Source organism: Papio anubis, chromosome 17 (assembly GCF_008728515.1).
Source record: "Papio anubis isolate 15944 chromosome 17, Panubis1.0, whole genome shotgun sequence".
NCBI lineage: Eukaryota > Metazoa > Chordata > Mammalia > Primates > Cercopithecidae > Papio > Papio anubis.
In genome coordinates this window covers 13,620,655-13,633,899 of record NC_044992.1, presented here as the reverse complement: position 1 = coordinate 13,633,899, position 13,245 = coordinate 13,620,655, and the positions used below count along the sequence as shown (strand labels likewise).

Below are 13,245 nucleotides of genomic sequence, written 5' to 3'. Positions count from 1 at the left end.
GTGATTTTGAAAACAGAATAACGAGTCAGTAACAAATTCAAAATACAGCATAATGTAGCACATTTAAGAGCGGCATTTAAAAATAAGACCAGAACAACCAGCTAACAGTTTAGGACCGAATTAAGTTAAATCACCACCTCACACATTTTTTTTTAACCCACATATTACTATGTAAAGCCTTTGTAATGATCTTTCCCAAGGAAGAAACTACAAAACAAAACAAAAAAAGATGCGATATTTTGAAATGTAAAGCCTCCGTACAACCCAAAATAAACATAAAGAGCTAAGTAAGGGATCGGATCAGAAAAATAGTTGTAACAAAGGGTTAAGGTTTTTAATGTAAAAAAAAGCCCTTGTATGTTGTTTAAAAAGAAAATGTCTTCATGCTCAAATGGACAAAAGATATGACAACAATATTGGCAACTAACAAAAAGGGAAATACAAATAATGAGTAAGTATTTGTAATTAAAGCATCACGAACATAAGCCCATGTTACTTTTCTCAAAATTTAAGATAACTAACATGAAAAGAACGTGTTGACCAGTATGTGAAGAACCAGGAGTTGGGGGTGGGTGGCACAATGTTCACACAGGATGAGGGGAGTCCCTCTGCAAGGTGCTGATGAGAAGAGGGATATGATCTCATTTATATTTCCAGAAGATCACCCTGGATGTTGTACTGAGGATGCTGTAGAAGGAGAAGGTAGAAGTAGTAATACCAATAAAGAAGTCATTACAACCCTGGCAAGAGATGATGGTGGTGCTAACGTGAAGGCTGTGAGAACTGGCTGGAAAGTCCAGCCATCCTCTAATCATTCTTCACAACTTCCACAGCTAACACATGTGTGTGTGTGTGTGTGCGCGCGTGTGTGCGCAATCAGCATAATTTCCTGATGGCATGAATGTGGGGTTTGAGAGAAACCAGGAGTCACTGATGACTCCAGCATTTCTGGCCTGAGCAACCAGCAGATTGGATTAACAGTAGCTGAGATGGAAGTCAGAGCCGGTTTGAGGAGAAAGATCAGAAGCCGTAGGAATGTTACACTTGTAGTGTCCTGCATAAGTCTAGGCGGAGCTGGTGAGAAGGCAGTTAGATCTAGAAAGAGTCTGGGTTTCTGTATCTCCTAGCTTGTGTTTTCCTCTAGTAATGAAATTTCTGATGAGAAAATGTATCTTTGAAATACATTTTCACTAATAGCTACTCAGGATGGCTGGCAACTTAAACTTAGGAACTGTTTATTTCTGGAATTTTCCATTTAATATTTTCAGATCTCAGTTGACTGTGGGTCACTGGAACACCAGAAAGGATAAGGGGGACTGATGTACCAGTTAATGAAGGGTAACTTTTAACAGCTTTCAAATGACAAAGAAGATGAAATAAATACACAATTTCATTTACCGTTATATGAAAAAAACTGCTTTGCTGTTATAAATAACTTTTACATTGCCACTAACTTTAGCTTAATTGTATCTCTTCCCTTAGTATACCATGTTCTTAAAAACAAATGTATGGGGTAGAAATGTAATTTTATTACATGTATAGATTGCACAGTGGTGAAGTTAGAGCTTTTAGAGTATTCACCAACTGAGTAACTTACATTGTACCAGTTTCTCATCATCCACCCTTTCCAAACCCTGTCACCCTTCTGAGTCTCCACTGTCAATCATTTCATATTCTATGGCCATGTGTACACATTATTTAGCTTCCACTTACAAGTGAAAACACGCAGCATTTATCTTTCTGTGTCTGACTTGTTTCACTTAAGATAATGTACTCTGGTTCCATGTTGCTGCACAAGACATGATTTCATTCCTTTTAATGGGTGAATAGTATTCCATTTTCTTATCCACTTTTTCCTTATGTAATCAACCATTGATGGACACTTAGGTTGACTGCATATCTTTGCTATGGTGGTAGTGCAGTGATAAATGTATAAGTGCGGGTATCTTTTTGATACATTGATTTCTTTTCCTTTAAGTAGATACCCAGTAGTGGGATTGCTGGATCAAATGATTGTTTTATTTTTAGTTTTGAGAGATCTCCATATTATTTTCCACAAAGGTTGTGCTAATTTACATTCCTACCAACAGGGTATGAGTTCCCTTTTCTCTGCATCCTCTCCAACATCTGTTATTTCTTGTCTTTTTAATAATAGCCACTCTGACTGGTGACTGTTAACCAAATTTTAATTCAACTTGTTTTATTATAAGCTCACTGACTAATACATTTCCAAGAAAATGTGTACGAACAATAGGACTATCTTCCTCTGTACATCCTAAAATGTAATTTCATTTTTAAATGACAGCACTGATGAATTTGGAGTAATAAAGAAACTAAGTAACACTGTGTGTTTAGCCCCTTTTAATTGTTGAGTTTATGTTCTCATTTGTTGACCCACGTTCTCCTTCATTTATTTAGCAGCCATTCACTGAGTGCCTGTCAGGTACCAAGAATCAAGATGAATAAAATATGCCCTTATAGCAAGAGAGGGACTCATAGGCTAGTGGAACATTCAGATGCATAAAAATATATTGAAGTGCAATTTAATAAATGATGTAACAGAGCCATATACAAGGAGTTAGGAGATCTCAGAGGAGAATGTGTCAAAATTCTAGAAAAGATTACATTAAACCCTATCTAACTTGCAAGTTTATGGAAAGTAATTAGCAAACAACTATTGATTAAAATGACCTTAGTGGAAAAGGTTAAATAAACTAATATACGGACATTTTTATGCAACTACATGTAATCCCTAATTATCATAACTTAAGAATATTCATTTTAGGTATTTTCTATCTAACAACTAAGAGTTCTACATGGATATGACTATAGGTCTTTCACCAAATTATTTAACTCTAAAGTATTCATCAAACACCTAAGGGCTGGACTTCTTTTACAGAGGATTACGGTGTTAATGTCACCCGCTGGCAACTTGAGGTACTTTGTAGTAAAACATCAATAGCATAATCAGAAATATTTCTTTGATCAATGAATTATTAAAAATGAATGCTGAATTTTTTACTATTATACTAACCTATACTGACATTTAGAATGCAATTATGAATTCTATGTACAATTACTATTGAGATTTCAACTTGATAGAAATGATGATGAAAATGAGGATGAAAATAAGCATGACAATGAAAATAAGGATGACATGTTTAAAGTGATTTGATTTTCTCTTCTTGTAGAAAGAACACTGGAGTTAATTGGCTGAATGCCTAATTCAAGTGTTTATTTTTAAAGTTCATGTGAATTTTTAAACACTATGCTTGGAAAATAATGGTATCTAGAGTATCATACTTAATGTATGTGTGAACAGTTGCAGGAAAAAATGGGATAACTGAGGGAAAGGATGCTTAAGAAATGTGGATAACTCTTTAAATACTGAAGTCAAAAAGTATACTAATATGGAATGACACAAAAAGTAAATTAACTTTAGGATCTGCTGTTTTAATTTGACAGCTGTTTGACAACTGCAAAATGGAAAACTGACCTCAGACAACTGAGTATAAATGAGAGGCGATTAGGCCAAAGAATTTCACATGGAAAGATACAATATACATTGTAGTAACGCCTCACATGGGAATAGATAAATGCAGGCTGGAATTTTTATTGTCTTTGAAGGTGCTGATATTCAATAGACTTAAATTTCACAAAGGGCTGTGTGTTACTCTATCACAATTAATGGCACTTTCTGAAACATAATGCCATCAGTAAAGAAATAATTGTAAACACATTTGCAATTTCCAGGTGTTTCTTGAAGCAATTTTGAGTCTCTGTGATTTTACCTTTTGAATGCTAAAGCAGTAACACACTCCTCCTCTTTCAAAATTTAAAAACAATGAGCTCTTTTAGGGTATAATTCAAGAAGACACAATTGTCCATGGCTAGCAGCTGAAACTATGAGTTAAAATTCAGTACCTATGGCTTGATGCTATATAAGCTGCTGAGATATTTCATGCTTCACTGTCTCAACATGAAAATAAGGAGACAAAACTACATTCTATTACTTACTTGCGAAAAATTCCGTTTTCAGAAAAAAAGCTCTTTTTCATCATCATCCATTTTTGGTAAATGATAATATAGAAATTATATGTCCTCCTTCAAAGACAAGAATTGTTGTGGAGGAGTCAAGACAAGTTCAACCCAATGACAGGTTTTGTTGGGTATGAAGGGAGTGAAGGGAGGAAGGCGCAAGGGGACAGAGCACACAAGAACAGAGGACAGAAGAGAGGTTGAAATGCATGGGCTGACTTTTGGTGCTTTCTGTGATGAGAAAATGAAGATATTGGACAAACAGAATTAAAGTTATGCCAGAGGAGCATGACTAGGTCAACTGAAATGTCTGTTGAATGAATGACATTTTAGCTGAAATCTAGAAGATCCTATAGTTCAGACATGGACAGTGAAAGGAGAAGGGGCTTGAGAAGAATCAGATCATGCACAGTCTACAGGTCAAAGTCAGGTCTTCCTTCTCTAGCCTAACATTAACAGAAAGCCATTAACTATGTTACCAAAACCTACCAATGGCTGCTGGACACCTACAGGGTAAGCCTGGTTGCTTTAGCAAAGCACATGATGCCCTTCTTGGCCTGCCCTCCTGCTTCTTTAGCCAAATATCTCACAGTATCCTCCCAACCTTGTGCTTCGGCTACACTGCAGTGTTTGTAGTTCCCCAAACGGCCCCTCATGTTATAAAATTTCACTACTCTGGGTCTTTACTCATGATGCTCCCTCTGTCTGGAAAGTTCCCCTATCACATGCACATACCTAGTAAAAAACCCATCTAACCTTTTGATGCTCTGGTCACTTCTCTGAGAAGCTTTCGTGACCTTCACAGGTAGAAATGGCCACTCCCTATACCTTCGTTTATATGCCTAAGGCACTGCCTATATTCTGTTACAAAGCCAACAAATGTTATTGTTTTATTGTACTTATTTATTCATCTGTCTTCCTCTACCAGACTGAAAGCTGCTTCAGAGTAGGGACCAATCTTTTTATCTCCAGCAAAAGTAATCAATACATATACACGGATCCTTCCAGAAAATAGCTTTCAAGAAAATAACAGCAAAGAATATCAGCACTTTCTACTATGTAATGACATTCTGCTTTCTGGTCCGGCCAAATCAGAATTACTTTCTAATAGGTGGGTGAATGTCAAGAGGATTTCAACTGCCTTCCCCAACCTCAATAATTTGAATTTGAACTAAGTAGAATAAACAAAATTCTGTGGAAGTGTGAACTGCTTTTCAAAGGTATTAAAGTCTTAAAGCCTGAAGGTTCACTGAGTGTTTACAAAAAGGGTCATTTCTGATGTAACCTGACTTTACTTAAGTCCTAGGTACTTAGGATGGCTGAGTATGTTCTGCTGGAAAACTTATAAACTATTTTTCCTCTTGTGGAAAAATACATTACACTTTGTGCATGCTCACTCAAATACACTCTTCACTCACTCACTCACTCACTCACTCACTCACTCACTCAGAGTAAGTGAAAATCATGAAAGGAATTCAGCCTCAGTAAATTCTTTTATTGATATCCTAATTTATAAATCCCTGAACATGTTTGTAAGAACTGAGAATGTGGTCTTAACAATATGTTCTTAAGGTCAGAAGCTTTATTTAATCCCCATTATTTTAAGTTAGTAGATTACATCAGTAACATTAGGGGAAGAATCTTTATCCACATATCTTCAGCTAGCTGTTTAAGGGAATTATACACAGAACTATTTAATCCTTTTTACTTACTTCATCTAATGACAGCAATACAACACAATGGCATTTTCTAGATTACCAATCATACTTTTGCTAAAAGCAATAACAGATCATAATTTTATTCAGACATATCAATGAAAATGTTGGAATATTAAATTAGACTTGTAGTTCTTTCTTGAAATAAAAGTTTTCTTTCTTGTAAGTGGCAGTTTTCTTTCTTGTAAGCTAGCAGGTAAATATCTTTTAGTACTAAGGAAAGCCCAGTCAGAATGAAAGCTAAAGCTGCACTTTAACTTAGTATTTTAAGGTTACCTGGTATATTTTAAAGCATAAAGATATTCTAGATTACAAGTATACATAAATCTGATTAACTACCAAAATTTCTCTTTTGTTTCATCCTATCTCTACATTCCATCATTCAAATCCTTTAGAATTTCTTTGTTCCCCCTGTGATCGTTGCTTCCGGAAGAAATCTGGCATAGGATCTGAAGGAAATGCCACAGTGAAATTTTCCTTAAGATTAATCACACAGGTAAGTAATTTCCCTTTCTTGCCCAACAATATTTTCTAAAACTTCTTAGAAAATTGGTAAGACAGAAATGGGTGGTCATGAAAATGTGAATTTTAGGATTTACTTAATCACTTACACACAAATTTTAAAGGTCTAATAGCTTGCCTAAAGCAGTCTGGAGCTCTATTACTAGTTAGAAACAGCAACAGACAAAGAAGTCTCAAAAGGTAGTCTGGGTTAAAGAAGCATAGGTATAACAACATCTGCTCTACTGTCCATCCCCACCACCCTCTGACACCCCAATTTCTATTCCTTTCAGTGTCTGGGGGCTCAGTTTAGAATTCAGAATCATATAACGATTCCAATTTAAAAGTAAAAAATATATATGAAGGCATCAAGATGTTCACAAATTAAATCTTAAAAGCAGTTTGTCACTAAGGCAAAGAGAGTATGAGACAAAGAAATGATACAGTCTCTCAGGGATCAGTCACACAGTCAGTTTTTACATCAGTGCCATCAGTCATCAGTCAACCAAGAGTCAATCTAAGCCAGATAACAGGGAGGGGAGTCTGTGGTTCAGAGCAGAGAACTAGGAGCCTAATGGGATTCAGAAGAACAAAAACCATCAAGAATGGCAAAATGTAACTGAAGATTCAAAAAAGAAAAGAAAAGAAAGAGATAATTAGAAAAGAATGCTACTTTGACCTCTGCTAGGTGGGGGTGGTGGGGAGATGAAGGAAGCAAGTCCCCAAGCCACCCAAATCAGGTTTAATTACAACATGCTACCCAGAGATACACACCAAGAATTATAACTCCCCAAGTCCACAATGTATCACTTCCCTTATGTCTCAATTAATTATCTGCTTTTGAATCACTCTTTTCCACCAATATTTCTTTGATTTACCAGAACCTCATACATAATTCCACAATGCTTACCGAAGAGTAGAAAATCGATGTCTGCGGAACCCAAGTCATCGCCACATATTCAAATATGAAGAATTCATAAACAAGTATATACACACTTGACATAAATATATACATATATTCGTAACATACACATATTAAAGTTTGCCAGTATAACCCAAGTCTTAGTGCCCTGAGAAAAATAAACACGTCTCCTTCTCATTCTCTATTAAGACCCTGCTTCTCAGATCTGAAACTACTTATGTTTTGTGCCTTTCTTGTAATTTTCTCCAAAATAAAGTCTCTAAGAACGTCAATGGTTCTCCTTAAAGCTAAGTTATAAATTCATTCACCATTTATTTCATCTTACAAAAGAGCTTTTTTTTTTTTTTTTTCCTGAAATCCCAGGAATCTAGACTCAACCAAGACTGGAGATAACTGCAAGATATTCAGATTCTGAACATGTGAAAGATGTGGGCCAAAACCAGACCAAACTTTTATGTTAATAACAATAATCATAGCTAACATTAATGGAACACTTAGTTTGACTAAGATGTAAGTGCTCTAGATCCTCTCGATGTCATCAGAGGTAGATACATCACCACACCCACTATGTTAACTCCACGTCTACTACACCGTGGCAAGGATGTCAGCAGTTAACTTGGTGGCAGAAAGACTCGTATTAATAAAGAATAGCCTGATTCCAAGGTAGCAACTGGAATAAGACATCTCATTTGAGAGGAAATAGTAGTGAACTGGGTCCACAGGTTCTGCTCCCAATTTGACCACTTTCAGACATGTGTGATCAATCGTACCATTAAGCTTCATTTTCTTCTTCTACAATACTGGAATAATGCCACCTCACAGAGTCGTTGTAAGAAGCGAATAATGACCAGTGGCATGTAAATTATTGAAAAACTATTTACAAATACATGTTCGAATTATCATAATTTCTGCATTTGTTGGCAAAACCTCACCTGGAGTTATTTTGGTTATAAATATCAATGCCAAACTCACTCCACTGAGATGGATCATTCTGGAAAGGGGAATCAAATGTAATTTAGAAATTATTTGAGGTTATTTAAATTCAGGAAAAGAGAGTCTGCATTCAAAATGCATTTTCTTTCTGTCATTGTTCAGTAATGCTCATCATTTTCCTTATATATAAAAACCATATTTAGTTAGAGACTCTTTCCCACATGGTATTCAAGAACTCTCTATGCAAACCTGATCTAGTGCAGTAGCTAATTTGAATCATCTGAATAAGCCACGAGTTATGAACTTCAGAGACCACTGAATGAATGCTAGTTGCCCAGCAGCTAAAACATCAAAGTCAAACAAATCACAACATTCAGAAGAAAAATATATTTCCCATATTGATTTTTTTCTTATATGTATGATGTTCAATAAATCACATCACTGGTATTCACTAACGTAAGTCTTATTCTCCTGGAATACAACACCAAATTTAATAACCACTTTTGTTCAACATAGAAGATGAAAGTCAATTTCTATTGCTCTAGGCAGACTGTATAGTCAAAACACAAGAAACATCAGAGAAAAGGAAAATGGAGAAAAATGCATTAGATATTAATCTCGTATTCACTGGGAAAACAAAAAAATCTTTACCTGTTTTTCCTTTCAGAGTTTAAAAAGATGTAAATTTTCTTTTGCCCTACCTACTCTACACTTCAGAGCTCTTTATCCAAAGCCCTTCTTTTTTACCTTATTTCAGCCATGAATGTCTCTCAAGTATTGTCAGTATTAAACAAAAAACATGTCTCTTCTTGACCCTATTTTACTCACACCTCTTGATCTTTCATTTGCTTTCACAAAAATTATTCAACATTCACAGACACACTAGATCCCAAAGATAACATCCCCTTGTCACACTTACCTTTCTAATTATAACCTGCTTCTCAGATCTGAAACTCTACTTATGTTTTGTGCCTTTCTTCTAATTTTCTCCAAAGTAAAGTCGCTGAGAACATCAATGGTTTTCCTTAAAGGTAAGACTAAGTTATCAATTCATTCACCATTTATTTGATCTTTCAAAAGAACTCTCTTTTTTTGAAACCTGATGAACCTAGACTCAAACAAATGATCTAATGTATGTACAATGCTTAGAACATTATTTGGCATATAGCACAAGTGTTTGCTGCAATTATTGTTATCATGAACACTTATTGCTACTTTTTCCCCTCCCTCATACATATTCCTTCAAAGCTGTACTCTGTTGTCTTGCTCTATATGCTTGTAGGCAGAAGTGATGGATGTACAAAATATGTAAGTCATAATCATTGGTTTCCAGAAGTCAAGAGTTCTCTAGGAAAGAGATATAAATGAATAATTATACAGCAATACCACAAGTGGCTACTAACCATAGTCAGAAAGTGATACACTGGAAGTATTATCACATGAAAGAAAAAAGAACACTGAGTTTTTCCACATAGCAGAACTATGACCAATAGATTGAAGTTATAAGGAGGCTGACTTTGGCTCAGGATGAGAAAGAGCATTCTAGTCATCAAGGTTGTCCACTTACAGAGCCATAGTAATGAGAAGACAATCTGCCAGGAATATTGTAAAAACTAAGGAGATCAGTCATCAAGATTCTAGAACAACTTACTAAGAGCAGAGTAATAATGGATATAAAATGTTTTCTACGGTCGTGTGTGGGGTGTGTGTGTGTGTGTGTGTGTAAAACACTACAATTCGGCTGACAGTAGAACAAGATGTAGCTACAAAGAGGGTGAAAGCTGAGGCCAGCCAGGTGACCTTGGCTGTGGTCAGGAACTCTCTACTTGTCTCATGGGAACACTTGCCGAAAAAAAAGGAAAAAAAAAAAAAAAAGAACTCAAGATGAGATTTGTTTTGATACAAAGATATTTTTACATCTTATTTACGATAAAAGATTGAAGGCAGAGGTGGGCTATGAATAGCAAGATCATATAATTACTTGTCCAAACTAGGACACTTGAAAGTAAAAGAGGCATTCTTAGTAATTATGCCATGAACACAGGCATAAAGAAGTACATATGATCACCCTAGCTATCCACGAGTAATTAAACAAAAAGAAATGTGGGCCAGGGTTTGCCTGAGACAAAAATTATAGCCAGGATCTTGGGTAAACATCTCAGAAAAAAAATCAAAAGTAGAAACTATTAAAGCAGTGGTTCCTAATTGGGAGTGATTTGAGGCCCCAGGGACTATTTGGCGATGTCTGAAGACATTTTCAGCTGTCACAAGTGGGGCTGGGGGAGTGCCATCAGTGTCCAGTGGGTAGAGATAGGGGTGCTGGAACCACTCTGCAATGCACAGGACAGTCCACACAACAGTCATCTTGTCCAAACTGCTAATAGTGCTAAGACGAGAAATTATTAAAATTTCTGTATTACATTTGTGTTAAAAATAAAAAGACCGCACTGCAAAAACATATGAAACATCTGCACTGTAAAACATTAAAGACAAAAACTGAAGAAAATATTTGCACCTTACATGTCAATGCAATCTATACACAGCAATAGCCCTTAGACAAAGGCAAGCATCCCAACAACAAAACAGGCAAAACTCACTAGCAAACAACTGACCAAAAAAACGTATCAGTGGCCAATAACCACTAAAAAATAAACACACTCCACCTCGTAAGTCATCAAAACAACTTGAACTAAAAGAACACTTCTGATGGGTTACCTATAAAGCCAGCCAAGATTTTCTAATTCACAGCGTTAGTAATGAGCACTTTAACATACTGATAAACAGAAACGTAAGTTGATTTCAAACAAACAAAAGACTGGGAAGACATTTAGTTTTACTTAAAGTAGTTTTTCTTAATTTTAACTTTGTATTTTGAAAACCTCAGAATCTCTTGACATGACCACATATTTTTAGAAAACTATCAAAATCAATAAGGATATATGCAAAGATTTAGCTACAAGAATTTCAGCTCAGCATTGTTTACATGGACAAAAACTAGAAATTCCTAAAATGTCAAATAAGGAGAAACTGATTAAACGAATCAATATACAACTCTTAAAATCATGCTATGCCGGCTGGGTGCACTGGCTCACACCTGTAATTCCAGCATTTTAGGAGGCCGAGGTGGGTGGATTACTTGAGGTCAGGAGTTCAAGACCAGCATGGCCAACTTGGTGAAACCATATCTCAACTGAAACTACAAAAATTAGCTGGGTATGGTGGCAGGCGCCTATAATCCCAGCTACTTGGGAGGTTGCAGCAGGAGAACTGCTTGAACCCAGGAGGTGGAGGAGGTTGCAGTGAGCCAAGATTGCGCCACTGCACTCCAGCCTGAGCGACAGAGTGAGACCCTATCTCAAAAAAAAAAAAAATCATGCTATACCAAATATTGACATGGAGAGATGTCCATGACATACTATTAAAATGAAAAAATATACCCAAACTATAGATATATATGATATATATGTGAAGATATCCATATGTTAAATATGTTTCATATATGTTATATATGTGAAGATATGTGTGTATGTGAAGAAGTCTATAATAACATAAACCAAAATATTAACAAATGGATCTATTTGGGTGGTGAGATATAGGCACCACAAAAGCAAGATATTTGTTTGTTTCCAGCTGTATCTCTAACACAGAACAATGTCTGGCATAAAGGAAAAGTAAAATAAAATTTGTTATTGTTATTTTTGTTTATCTATATTTTCTCACTGATATGCAGTGAAAACATTATTTGCATAACACATATTTTAAATGTTGCCTTCTAAAAGACTAATTCAATAGCAAAACAAAATGTTTTACACATAGAAACAAAAGGAATGCCACCTACTTTAAGGATTATAAGCCTTTAAGAATAATTTATGTAAATATGCTCCGTAAATTCTACAGCACTGTATAAATGTAGAAAATTAATTATTTTGTTAAGATCATATATTCTGAAGTTAAAGTGGTTTCATGTGTGCTGTCACTGGCAGCCCTCCTCCCAGCAATTCATTTCCAATAATTTGTCCTTTAAAAACAATTAGAGACATGTGCAGTGTTACTTATAGAAGCAAAAAGCTGCAACAATGGAGAACTGGTTGAGAAAGTTGAGGCACATCCATAAAATGAAATACCATCTCACCACTAAAATGTTATCTTGTAGAAATGTATTTATTGACATACACATTGACTGATATAACCACTCTAAAACATCATGTATATGTAATCTAGGTAAAATAATCCCAATTACAGCTTATTATAACACTATTATGTCAAATCCTCAAAATAATTGTTATAGTTTTTTGATAATTCTTATCTTTTTAAATTTGTTAATCCAACTATTCAGTTTGTCACTTGTTTCTCAAGACTTGATCAGTTAAACCATCCATAACATTTTATCTTTCAATTGCAAAATTCAAAACATTTTATGGATTTTTCCATCCTTTGAAGGCGTATGCACTTTAAAGCCACACTACAGTTTCGAATGAAGCATGTGTATATATTACAAAATATGTATGCAATTTACTTTAACATTTTAATGTTAGTGGTTTCTTATACATATCTCTTTATGCACTAGTCACTTCTTCATAATTCAGAAGCTGAATCTCATTTTCTCTCCTTAAAACAAATGTAAAAATTGCTTTCCAAAGTTTTATTTTTTCTACTTTCACAGAGATCACAGAAATAGAGTACAAAGAATGCTGAGAACAAAATGAATAACTGCTAAAAGATTAATAAATTAAAAATATAAATAAAATGTGAATCTTTTTATAAATAGGAACAGAAGGAAAGTTTTCCTCCCATAGAATTCTATTAAAAGTGAAGAACTTTTATACAGATGAACTACATATATGTATTTTTAATTTGAACACTAGCTCTCTAAAAAAAGTATCGTAAACTCTTCCTTTTTGCTAAGGACTACTGCTTTATTTATATGCTACTCAAAAACTCTGGTGAACCCTTATTGCTCAGTGCTCTTTGTTCGGCTTACACTATTTAAAAACACTAATCAAAATGGTTTGCATTCCTTTATTTTAAATTTATAAGATTGCCTAACACTGGAACTAAAATATCTCTAACATTAATGGGAAATATTATAATTTGGGAAGCAGACTGATACCACAATGATAACACTAGGATTCTACT

The 13,245-nt window shown here is 35.0% G+C and overlaps 1 protein-coding gene and 1 long non-coding RNA gene across 4 annotated transcripts in view; one reads left to right on the top strand and one right to left on the bottom strand.

The window, feature by feature from the left end:
* LOC101019822 (protoheme IX farnesyltransferase, mitochondrial) overlaps positions 1-13,245 on the bottom strand; it is a 139,832-nt gene that overhangs the window by 91,761 nt on the left and 34,826 nt on the right. The gene's annotated exons all lie outside the window — the stretch shown is intronic.
* LOC108582584 lies at positions 5,071-7,623 on the top strand. The gene is made up of 3 exons (XR_001896225.3): positions 5,071-5,149; positions 6,149-6,249; positions 7,540-7,623. It is a non-coding gene; the product is annotated as an uncharacterized LOC108582584 (long non-coding RNA).